The sequence below is a fragment of the Tachypleus tridentatus genome, chromosome 8 (assembly GCF_004210375.1).
Source record: "Tachypleus tridentatus isolate NWPU-2018 chromosome 8, ASM421037v1, whole genome shotgun sequence".
In the NCBI taxonomy this organism is placed as follows: Eukaryota; Metazoa; Arthropoda; class Merostomata; order Xiphosura; family Limulidae; genus Tachypleus; species Tachypleus tridentatus.
Genome location: NC_134832.1, coordinates 72840563 through 72853848, shown reverse-complemented (window position 1 = coordinate 72853848; position 13286 = coordinate 72840563).

The window sequence follows — 13286 nt, the reverse complement described above, 5'->3', positions numbered from 1 at the left end:
TGAATACAAAAAAATATTTAATTAACTTTGTACAAAATTCACAGAAGGATATAAACAAAAGCAAACATAATGCATTTCTGACAGTTAAATAGAAATAACAAAAAGTAAAAACAGATGTATTGATATTTAACCCACACTGTGTGTCTGCACTGAATCATTAAGCTCAGATTTAGACCTTGAACATGGACCAAAAAAACAGTGAGAGAGTTTGCAACTGATGAAACTGCATTTTAATCATAAAAGTAATACAGTCTGAACATTATATTTAGTTACCTATGCTCATAACTAGGTATGTTTTTATTTCTGATCTATGTAAAAGACTTGCTTTGATCAAAAGTTAATATTAATTCTATACCAACTTCTTGTGATATCCTGATCAGTTTTTAATTTAATTACATTTACGATAACATCAAGTTAATGCATACATATTTTACAGATTATTGAATGTTACTAAAAGTTATTTCTAGTCCATGTTCAAGGTTTAAAACTGTGCCTAATCCCCAAACTTAGTAATTCAGTTTTTAAATGTACAAATAGTTTTTCTGTATATTTTTATTTTAATTATGGAATTTCAAGCACAATTCTAACATAGTAAACTGTGAAACCTGAATACATTTATTTAATGGTTTGTCTTATTTTATTGCAAACAAACAACTACTAGATGAAATAGTTTCAAACTTCAGAATTATTTTTATGAATTGTATAACTTGCACAAATAAAAGTTAACATTTTTATACTGAAACCATATTTCAGACAGGTATTTACCTCTTCTCACCTCAAAGCTGTTTCAATCTTAATTTGCTCTCTAAACATTGCCAAAAAAAACTTTTCACCTAGCTCAGTCTTTTAAAACATGTACTGATCATGCAACAACCTTCCAACAATCCTTCTGTACCAGCACAGCTAATGCAGTCTATTATTCTAGCATAATCCTCACTTTCAAGAGCTGTCATGTTCAAACAAGAAACACTGGCACATCTGTGGGGAAGGAAGTGGTTGAAGTGAGGCAAGTATGTATCAATATACATTGTCAGGATTAGAAAATGTTAACTTCTGAAATGGTCTTCTTCTCACCCCACTTTGAAAAACTAGAGGGGCAGATGAACATGCGAAAAAACAAATTCAAGCAGAAAGTAACCACACTGAAAGAACTGGTGTGCAAGATTAAAAACAGAAGTCACATCTGTGTGGTATAGAACTATTTCTCAAATGGGTATGTTCTTTACCCAGTAAAGAACACAGTACCACAAAGAGGGAAGAACAGAATGGGCTAGCACCTACTTGCATTGAGGAAAGACATACAATACCAAATCAGTATAAGTGTTGGAAAACAAGATTTGAATACCATGAAAAAGTTGAAAAATCTAGTGTGGAAATGATAGCAACTCATATAAGTGCCAATGTACATCTTCAGGTTACACTGAATTATGGCAAGTGCAATCTATCCAGTTGAAACACCTCATGTGAGATACTGTAAGCAACAAGTGCAGCTTATCTAGTCAAAATGCTTTGTGTCAGATATTGTGAGCAATAATTGCAGTCCATCCAGGCTAAACAGCCAGAGAAAATACCTTTGATGTGCAGCTGTGTTATGAGGATACATATAAATATAAATACATATATATATGAGTGTGATCAAGAGAACTGTCATAACTAGCTCATTGTCAGCATACATATCCTACTTAACATAATGACAGTGAAACATATAAAGGTATAAAAGAGGCTTGGACTAAAGGACCATGAAGGGTACATGAACAGACCAAGTACAGTCTGTCCAGGGGAAGTGCTTTGGAATACAACAAATAATGCCAGGTGAAGTGTATATGGGCAAAAACATCCAGTGGAAGAACTTTACATGAGTTTGCAAGATCAACAAGTGCAGTATGCTCAGACAGAAAACACCCTGGGGAATTGTCTTCGAGATAAAATATGGTCAAGAGTAATCCACCATGAAAAACATCTAGAGAAAGCATTTTAGGATATGCTAGATAATGCCAAGTGCAGTCCATCCAGGCAAAAAACATCCAGTGGAAGTACCATGCATGAGAACTATTTGATCAACAAGTGTAGTATGCCCACAGAATCACATTAGATATACAATACTGTGGCCTAGTGAGGTCTACAGGGAAAGACATCCATGGAAAGCACCTTAAGATATGTTGGATAATGCCAAGTGCAGTCCATCCAGGCAAAAATCTTTCAGTGTAAGTGCTTTGCATGAGAACTATTTGATGAACAAGAGTGGTCTCCCCTGGTAACACCCAGAAGGTAGTACCTTTGGTATAAATATGATCTGGTCAAGTGCTGGTATATAAACATGCAGATGAAGTGTCTTGGGTTAAGACAGATTATGTCAAGTGCAGTCCATCTGGATAGAAAATATCCTGTTGAAACACCTTTCATAAGAATTTTGTGAGCAACAAGTGCAGTCAGCCTGAGCAAAAATGTTCAGGGGGAAGTGCCTCGGATCCTGATTGTTATATTACAATGTAATCATTGTTCAGTATCACAGTAAGATATCTCAGAACAGCTTTGTAAAAATGTTAATACCCATACCAGCCGTCCTGAGATACATTTTTTATTTCAAGTGGGTTTCTTTTCGTATAATTATTAATCCGCGTCAATTTTAAACATTATTTATGTATGGTTAAACAAAAACAATAGAAAGATGAATCAATATACAAAACTATGTAATATTTAATGTAAAATACATAAACTAAGAAACATAGGAGGAAGAACTATCAAAGATATATAGAAACAAGTTTGGGTGTTTTTAACAGTTTGATTTTATTAATAAAGTTTTTCCGATTTTCTTTTCAATTTGTATCAGGATCGTATTTTAGTCCTGTAATGTTGTGTTCAGAAAAACTGTATTTATTTTTAGTCATGTTTTCATGGAATTGGGAAGGTGTTTATTGTTCTTTCGACCTTACTTTCAAGTTACGTTCTGTTTCACTTATGTAAAAGGGTGAGCAACTATTACAATGTATTTTTGTAATGTTTTATGTTTTATCAACGTGCGTTTAATTTCTATTTCACGAATGCAAAACGAATCTAGGTGTTACATTCAGGTTATATATATCAATCTTTTCAAAATTGATGATAGAAGTACACTAACATTTTCTGGACGCAAGTAATTTGTTGTTCTTTATTTTGGAAAAAAAAAAACTTTGTTTGTTAAACACCCTTTGTCTTTGTTTTTAATGTATTTAAAATTTCTATAACTACTTTAGTAGTGAACTGGTTAACGTCAGTGAAACATTACTTTAGTGCATAACTTCTTTATCGATGTTTTCTGTTCTGTACATAGTGTATTCTGAGTTTAGAGTTCCTTTTAGTGTGTTTAGCTTCTGGTGGATAACATGATTAGAAAATCAGTTTATTTAATTTTCGTTATATGCATTTTTCTATGAATTTTAGTGGTGAAACCTTGGAGAGAGTTCGTGTGATGCTAATGTTTGAAAAATTAATCGTATCGTTGTTTTATTTTCCCTCTGTGAAATGTTTCAATTTCTGTAGATTGTTTGTGTGTTAGAGAAATTTATCTTGACAAGTTAAATCACACAAAACTTCACCTGTATATCTGAACAAAACTGCAGGTTTCTATTTGGAAGTGAATGATTCCTGTTATTTTATGTGATACAAGAAAATAACGGTCGAAGTGACGAATAATCAAAGACCGTTGGCTCATAATCACATGATACTACAGAACTGGAGGCAACAGTGTTCTGACCCTGGGATAAACCTGTTAACTCTTCAAAAGGTATTGGTCACAAAAAGTATATTTCGATGCGATCTTATAGTATTAAGTTTTCATGAAATCATTCAGTGACTATTAATACTCTACGAATGTACTCGAATACAAACACGAACACTTTAACTTTCCCTACCAAACTATATAAATAGGAATACCTAATACCCTGTGTCTGCTGTAAAGAGCACATGTCTACAGCTCTCCTCTTGCCAATACTTGTAATCCGATGGTTGTTTTGTCCGTTTGGTGTAGTGATCTCTTCCAAGTTCACTGAAGATTGGTTATTTTGTAGTAATGTGTATATTACTGTTTTAATGGACCAATTAAACCTTTATTTACATCAAAGTCTTTACCATGATATCTACTCTACTGTTGATTACATGTAAAGAATATAGCCTGAGAAACTTAAGATTCCTTTTGTACATCAACCACTTCTATTGTTAACAGTGTCAGTTTCACTTACATTATAAGTGTCCTAATGACCTTCGATGACCACAATATTGATTTTTACACGTTTGGTATTTGTCCATTTTCTTCTGGGAGCCCACTACTGATGGAAATAGTAACATTGTCTGTCCATAGACGCAACTTGATATGATGAGTGAAACCATTCACATTATTAAATAATCGACATGGGACTGACATGAAGACACCTCCTTTTAGATGCTTCAGACATGTTAAGGAGAAATAGATAAGACAAGAAAACAACAAGTCTTTTTCTTTAATAGGATTATTTAAACTTATAAAAGACGCGGGACTCCACGACGTACATTTTAATCTGAGTTGGCCATGGCTTTCAACAAGATAAAGTGATTAGACAATTTTAAAATAAAATATAACAAATAGGAAGAACTGTAAACATGTTTATTTGGTTATAAACCGACAGATGAATATCACTCTGTACCATTTGCAACTACAGTGTTAACTTTATACCGTAACTGAAGAACACAAAGAACATACAATTGGAATTAGGAAGACAAAACTAAAATGTATTATATACCAGATTGTTTTCATATAGCAGTTGAGATGTTTATTTTATTATATTTCTTTTCAGAAGTTCTAGATCTGGCGAATAAATAGTAAGTTTCTAAACATTTGAACACAGTGATAAGTTAATGGAAATACATTGCTTTGTGTTTGTTTCTCTAATGAAAGATAAGCCTTATTAATATTTAATTCTGAGTTTAATATACTGATATAACAAACAGAATATTTAATTAGATAGAAAAGTTAGTTTAAACCTAACACGTTTTATTACCACAGTTATACAGTCTCACCGAAGAAGATCGAAACGTTGTTCACTTCTCTGTGTAAAATATTTTCTCAACCCAAACGAGCCGTTTTTATATATATATATATTTTACATCTATTAGTGTTAGACCTATACTGTTTGTTTGTATTTGAAATTTCGCGCACAGCTACACAAAGACAATCTGAGCTAGCCGTTCCTAATTTAGTAGTTTACTACTAGAGGGGAGGCAGATAGCCATTAACACTCACCGCCAACTCTTGGGATACTAATTTACTAACGAATACTGAGATTGACTCACATTATAACACCCCCACGGCTGAAAGAGCGAGCGTGTTTGGTGTGACAGAGATTCGAACCCATGATACTCAGATTGCAAGTCGAGTACCCAAACCACTTTGCTGTAGCGGGACGTTATACTGGGAATCTTGATATAATTGTTTATCTACACAACGCTTGTATTCTAACGTTACGTTACATCTTTATTTCTATTTCATAGACCATATTATAGTAAAGTTTATAATATAGGATTCTATCCAAATATTCAAATTTTTTATGAAACAAGCACCACCTAAATGCTGCTAAATATACTTGCAGTTTCTGAGACAATATACAACATAAAGACAGCAATGCTTGCAGAAGACACCCTTTGCATGTTGACTGTAGAGTAGCCATCTCCACTGTGAAAGCAAACGATGAAGAGTGTTTGCATGATTTTTAATACAAAATTAATATAATGAGGAGTCGACTTACCTGTTTACCAATGCTGACATCATCAAAAATGTAATTTCCAATGTCCCAGACTGGACCGGTGGTGGTAGTGGCAGCACTGGTAAATGACTCTGACAATGTAGTTGACAATTGTGATTCAACCTGATTAGCTGCAGCAGATTGATCAGGTTCAGCCTCATGAATGGGTTTAAAGAACCCATGCAGTGTATTTTGTTTTTCAGCCTTCACACAGTGGATGATTGTTTATCGCAACTTCTGTTTGTCAACGTCACATTCTTTTTGTCAACGTCGCATTCACTGTACCAGTGCCGCCATCTATAGTGAATGATACACTATAGATGACGCCAATGATACTAGGTGCTGCCAGTTTGCCACGGTGCCACCCATTGTTTATTTGTGAAGTTAATTATTGAAATCCACGGAATCTGAACATTCGCTGTCCATGATATTTGAATACAGATTATAAACACTATACATATATTTTACACTCCCCTGAGTGACTCTAAGCAGAACGATGTGGTACTATGGACAAAAAAGTGTGGCTTTTCTTTCTGAGATAGGTGACAAATGTGTACAGACGTTGAGTGTTTTACTGATTTGATAAGTATCAGAACACATGGGTATTGAAAGAACACGCTATACAAAGGATATTATAGAAATTAAGGAATAGATACAAGGTTCCATTGATTCTGTTATACTCAGTGACAGGTATGAAAGTGTGTGTGAGTCAAGGGTACAAGGATTTCCATTATGGCTATGACCCCCAGAAAAGAAAGTACTTACAGATTAGAAGAGCATCAACCTAAAAGAAAAGAAACAAAATACGGAACGATTGAGAAATGTGTTGAAAATTACTCTCAGGTGAAATGGATATGAAAAGTAATGTGAAATTTAAGATTCGTGTTCAACTGGAGTGAATTTTGAAATCACAGTTACTTAATAACTGTACAAAATAAAAAGTAATAAACAGCATGATAAAAGCGGGAAAGAAAGTTTTCACTCATCATAAAACTATTGTGTCAAATATAGAGATAAAGATAAAAACCCACATTCTATTATCTCCTGCTGGTTAGTTCACGAGTCGTCTAGTTTTGGAAAGTTAACATTTTCGTACATGAAAATGTGTTTCCATTAGATACTTACCATTTCACACAGAGGTTATATCTTCTGTAAATATCTGCATGATACTTGTTTTTAGGCAACTCGAATCTAAACTCACGTGATTCTTATTAATGGATAACGATGTTATCGTGGAGTGAAAGCTCTCTGTCATTAAGAGGGCGACATCAACTCCCTCTTTACTAGCCCCTTCGATACTACTCCACTCATGAAATTCCATTATTGACAAGGAAATAAGTTGTAATTACCCAAAAGAACATATATGCATTAGAAAACTTACGGGTCAAGCGTCTCTTTGATTGGCAGAACATGATACAGATGGTCGCTTTTCAGGTTCATCGCTTCCAATACATGAGAATCAATACAGCAAATCCATTGGATATATGCTCAATAATGACGGTGGAGTGTTTTGAAACAGAGTTAAAGACCTGATACTTGCTTTATGATTGATGTAAAAGATCACCATGAAATTGTCACAATGAATCGTAATCAAACAATCCACTAGCAGTGGTAAGGTATACAAGCAAGTTCAATGAACAGAACAGAGGTCGGGCACACTGATGCGGAAGAATTGCTTATGCTGGTACATATGTCTGAGATGAGATTGTTGTTCAGTGACGTATCGCGACCAGTAAAAATAAACATTTCTGAAGAGGTGTAGATCCTGTACGATCCAATGTAAGGGAACCACAATAGTGGTTTTCACAGAGGCTCCTTTGGGTTGAGCCGATTTTACATTTACGAGGTCTGTCCAAAAAATACGCGGACTGTTTGAATTGCGCGACTCCAGTTAGTTTCAGGGGAATCCACTTGGTGTCGCTAGGTTCGCACAGATCAGCTGATTACGACGCCATTTCCCGATTGCAGATATCTTCATTTGTGTATTAGCTACGCGGTTTTAAGTGAAGTGCGATTTTTTCGTTTGGCGGATTTCAGAATGAATGACCTGAAGGAGCAACGACTTGCTGTGAAATTTTGTGTTAAACTTGGAAAATCTGCGACTGAAACTGTTGCTATGCTTAACACGGCTTACGGTGATGTTGCTATGAAGCGTACGGCATGTATCAAGTGGCATGAACGTTTTAAGAATGGTCGACAGTCCATTGAAGATGATGAGCGTCCTGGACGTCCTTCCACGTCAACTGACGACCCACACGTCGACAAAATCAACACCCTGGGAGCTTGCTGAAGAGTGTGGGATATCAGTTAGATCTTGTTACGAGATTTTGACCGAAAAATTGAAGATGCACCGCGTTGCTGCGAAATTTGTGCCTCAGGACTCGTGAGTTTTTGGCCAAACACTCGATCACTGTTCTTCCCCACCCCCCCTACTCACCTGACTTTGCTCCTTGCGATTTTTTCTTGTTCCTCAAACTCAAAAGACCCTTGAAAGGAAGAAGATTTGAGACGATTCCCGAGATTAAGGCAAATGCGACTAAGGAGCTGGAGGACATTACAAAAGAAGCGTACCAGGACTGTTTCAACAAGTGGAAACACCGTTGGGATAAGTGTGTGCGTTGGGAAGGAGAGTACTTTGATGGGGGCCCATACCTGTAACTTTTAAATAAAGTACATTTTGTTTTATGACGTCAGTCCGCGTATTTTTTGAACAGCCCTCGTATATCTTACATTTATTAGTGTTAAACCTATACTGTTTGTTTGTATTTGAAATTTCGCGCTCAGCTACACAAAGACAATCTGAGCTATCCGTCCCTAATGACTGGAGGGAAGGCAGCTAGCCATCATCACCCACCGCTAACTCTTGGGACACTATTTCAATAACGAATACTAAGATTGACTCACATTATAACGCCCCCACGGCTGAAAGAGCGAGCATGTTTGATGTGACAGGAATTCGAACCAATGATACTCAGATTACAAGTCCAGTACTCCAACAACTTTGCTGAAGCGGGACATTGGACCGGGAATCTCGAAATAATTGTTTATCTACACAACGCTTGTATTCTAACGTTACGTTACATCTTTATTTCTATTTCATATACAATATTATAGTAAAGTTTATAATATAGGAATCTATCCAAATATTCTAATTTCTTTTGAAACAAGCACCACCTAAAAGCTGCTAAATATACTTACAGTTTCTGAGATAAGATAATGTGTTGATGATACATGTGCAATGAATATGTTAATATGACTCAACGCTTCCAAATTATAACAAAAGTTATATTATCATGCTAATGAACTACTGATCCTGTTTGACAATACAATGGTAACTAAATAGTACTAACATTGTTATTAAAGTACTAGTAGTTTATACATTAACAAGAGTTCGTGTAGTAATGCTATATTTCACATACTAGCCTATATATATATACTAGGGTGCGTCAAAAAACAAAAAGTTGTGACACTCAGTCGCTCGCTTATAATTTGATTCCATTCAATGAAAAAAATATGCTAGCGTAAAAATCAATCCAATACATTAATATTTAGGGGTTGCGCAATGCGCACAAAATAACAACGTGCTTCCGGAACCAAACGAAAAGTTGGCATTAGTGAAAGGCTAGCTTCGGCTTTAGACAGAACCCAGATCAGTGACCGAAAAGCCGCGCAAATTTTGCTTCCTTTTGCAGCTCATATTAGACATAATATCGAGGATCATGCCATTAGCCCAAGTTCCATAAGGAGGAAACGAATTACTAACCGTACTCTTCTAGCAGCTGAATTGAAGGAAAGTTTTTCTCCAAACGTTCCTTTGACATTACATTGGGATGGTAAGCTGATGCCTGACTTGGTTGGCAGAGAGAAGATCGAACGTTTGGCAATTTTAGTTTCAGGTGAAGGTGTAGAGAAGATTCTTTCAGTGCCCAAGATTGATAGTGGGGATGCAAATTTAGTAGCTTCTGAGATCGGATCAGTTTTAGTAGAATGGAATGTAAAAGACAGAATTAGATCGCTTTGCTTTGACACCACGGCGACCAATACAGGATCCAAATCTGGCGTCTATCTGAGGATTGAAATGTTACTTGAACGTGAGCTCTATCACCTTGCCTGTAGACATCACATTTTGGAGATTCTTTGGAGCGCTGTATTCTCTACTCTCGTGACAGAGACATCAAAAAGTCCAGATATTACTTTGTTTTTAAACTTTAGAGACTGTTGGCCTAAAATTAATAAAACTAAGTACATAACAACAGTAGAAGTAATGCCACTCCGAATACAGCCTTGGAAGGATGATATTATTCAATTTTGTCAGAATCTCCTTCAATCGCATCAACCACGGGACGATTATAAAGAGCTCTTGGAATTAGCTGTCATTTTTCTTGGATCGCTTCCACACGGACGTTCTTCAATTTCTTTCCGTACTTCTGGTGCTGTACTTACAGTTTCTGAGATGGATGGCTCGAGCAATATATTCTCCAAAAATTTGGATGTTCCAAGAGGAGTTTGGTAGACTGCAACCACGGCTTGCTTCATCTCGTGTTTCATTTGACGCACATTTCTGCAGCAAACTTGGCGATTTGTGTGTCTTTATAAGTAAACATTACTTGCTCTCATGGTTTACAGCTAGGGATGCTTCCGTGGCAGCTCGAAGGTCCTTACACTTCTCAAGGAACTTGCATTGCATGAAAATCATATGATTAAGGAAGTTGGTACAAAGGCAATGAATCGGCATTTATGGTATTTATCTGAGGTTGCAGTTGGGCTTGCGCTCTTTGATGACGGTGTAACGAATAGCGACAAACTCAATATATACTCTAATATGAATACCGTGAAAGAATCTCCCTAGGCCAACTCCACGTTTAACAGTTGATGCTGCAAGCAATGCTGTTTCCAGAAAACTTCCAGATTTTTTTACCTCGGCAACGAAGAAAATTTTCTACCATCCAAGCAAAGTAGGCCTACAGTCCTGTCATCAACGTATAAAATATAGAGTCACTCAGGAGAGTGCAAAATATATGTATAGTGTCTATAATCTGTATTCAAATATCATACACAGTGAATGTTCAGATTCCCTGGATTTCAAGAATTAACTTCACAAATAAACAATGGCAGGCTGGCAGCACCATGGAATTACCCTAGTACCATTGGCGCCATCTACAGTGAATGGTACACTATAGATGGCGCCAATGGAACTGTTAATTTGACGTTGACAAACAGAAGTTGCGATAAACAATAATTCACTATGTCAAGCCTGAAAAAAGCGAAAGACACTGCATGAGTTCTTTAAACTTATTCATGAGGCTGAACCTGATCAATTTGCTGCAGCTAATCAGGTTGAATCAGAATTGTCAACTAAATTGTCAGAGTCATTTACCAGTGCTGCCACAACCACCTCAGGTCCAGTCTGGGACATTGGAAATTACATTTTTGATTATGTCAGCATTGGTAAACAGGTAAGTCGACTCCTCATTATATTAATTTTGTGTTAAAAATCATGCAAACACTCTGCATCGTTGGCTTTCACAGTGGAGATGGCTACTCTACAGTCAACATGCAAAGGGTGTCTTCTGCAAACATTGCTGTCTTTTTGCTCCTGATAGTGCTGGTGTTGGTAGCCAGAAATTGGGACAACTAGTGGAATTTCTATACACAAACTGGAAGAAGTCTGTTCAAGACTTCAAGGCACATCACTTGGAACAGTACCACCAAGACAGCAAAGATAAAGCTTACAATTTTCTACAGGTCGTAAACACAAGTTCATCTGTGCACTTGCAGCTTGATGCAACTTACAAGCAAGAAATTGAACAGAACTGGCGATATTTAATGCATATTATTGATACTGTATTGTTGTGTGGGAGACAGGGTTTAGCTTTGAGGGGAAAATATGATTCTGGTCCAATGTTTGTTGGTGAAACTGATGAGGAGCCCATCAATAATGATGGGAATTTTCGGACAATTTTGCGCTTCAGGTCAAAGGGTGATGTTAAGATTTCAGCAAGCCTTAAGAGTACAAAGAGGAATGCTACGTATCTGAGTCCTCAAATTGAAAATTAAATCATCAATGCCTGTAATACTCATGTTCTTGATGCTTTGGTCAATAGGGTTAATGCTGCAAAGTGTTTCTCAATATTAGCTGATGAAACAACAGATATTTCAGGCATCGAACAGCTATCGCTGTGTGTTAGATATTTGCATGCCAATGACAACTCTGTTGCAATGAGACAAGATTTTTTTGCAATTTATACCTATTTATGATGTGACAGGCAGAAACGTGGCTGATGTTATCATAACCAATCTGAGAAAATATGGTATTGACATTGCTTACTTGCGAGAACAAGGGTACGACGGTGTTACCTCTATGAGTGGGAAATTCAATGGTGTCCAGAGACACAAAACTGATAAATTCCCACTTGCACCCTATGTACACTGCAGTGCCCATTCCCTAAACTTGGCAATTTTTTATGCTTGTAAAGAAGTTCCTGTGCGAAATTGCATGGAAGTACTTTCTAGCATTGAAACCTTTTTCAATACACCCAAACAAAAGCATGTTTTGGCTCTTTCGGTGGAGAATAATGCACCTGAATAAAAAAAAGTTTGAAAGGTCTCTGCCCCACCAGGTGGGTTGGGAGGCATGACTCAGTCATTGTCTTTCTAGAATTAATCCATGCAGTTGCAGGTGCCCTTGAGACCATAACAGGTTGGCAAGACAGATTCTGCCATGCAAGCTAATCAACTGTTGTGTTCTATAACACAGCCAGAATTCATCATCACTTTACTTACTATTGCTAAATTGTTTTCCTTTAGTTTACCTTTGTGCAACTTACTGCAGCAACAGAACATTGATTTAGGTGCTGCGATGCATCACGAAGAAATAGTGAAATATTTAATCCATACACTTAGGAATAATACTGTGAATGAATTTAACAACATTTTCTGTGAGACTCTGAGCTTCAAATTGACATCATAATGCCAAAGTAGGCTATAAAACAAATGCACCTTGCTAACCCACAAACCACTAGCCCTGAGGAGTACTTTCGTATTGTTGTAATTGTATCATTTGTTGATCACTTTCTTTCACAAATATGTGACCGTGTGCCCAGTCAAAAAACTCTCCTCACAAACGTCATGTGTCTATTACCATCAGGATCTACGACAGAACGGTCAGAACCTACAGCATAACAATGTGGCCAAATGATACAGTTGGTCAATATATACAAGGCTGATGACATTGACAGCACTCCACTAGCTACAGTCGGTGAACTTATGGTTTGGTGCAAATCACTTGCGAACAACAGACCAAAAAATGTCATAGATGCATATGCAATGTGCAATGCAGAAATGTTCCCATTCATTTCTAGACTGTTGAAAGTATTTGCCACGCTGCCTGTGTCAACGAGCTCAGTGGAGCGTTCGTTTTCAACTCTCAGAAGACTCAAAACGTATTTGAGAAATACCACCATTGAAGATCGATTGAATGGCCTGACCTCATTACACATTCACCGTGATATTAAAGTTGAACCAAAGTGTGTT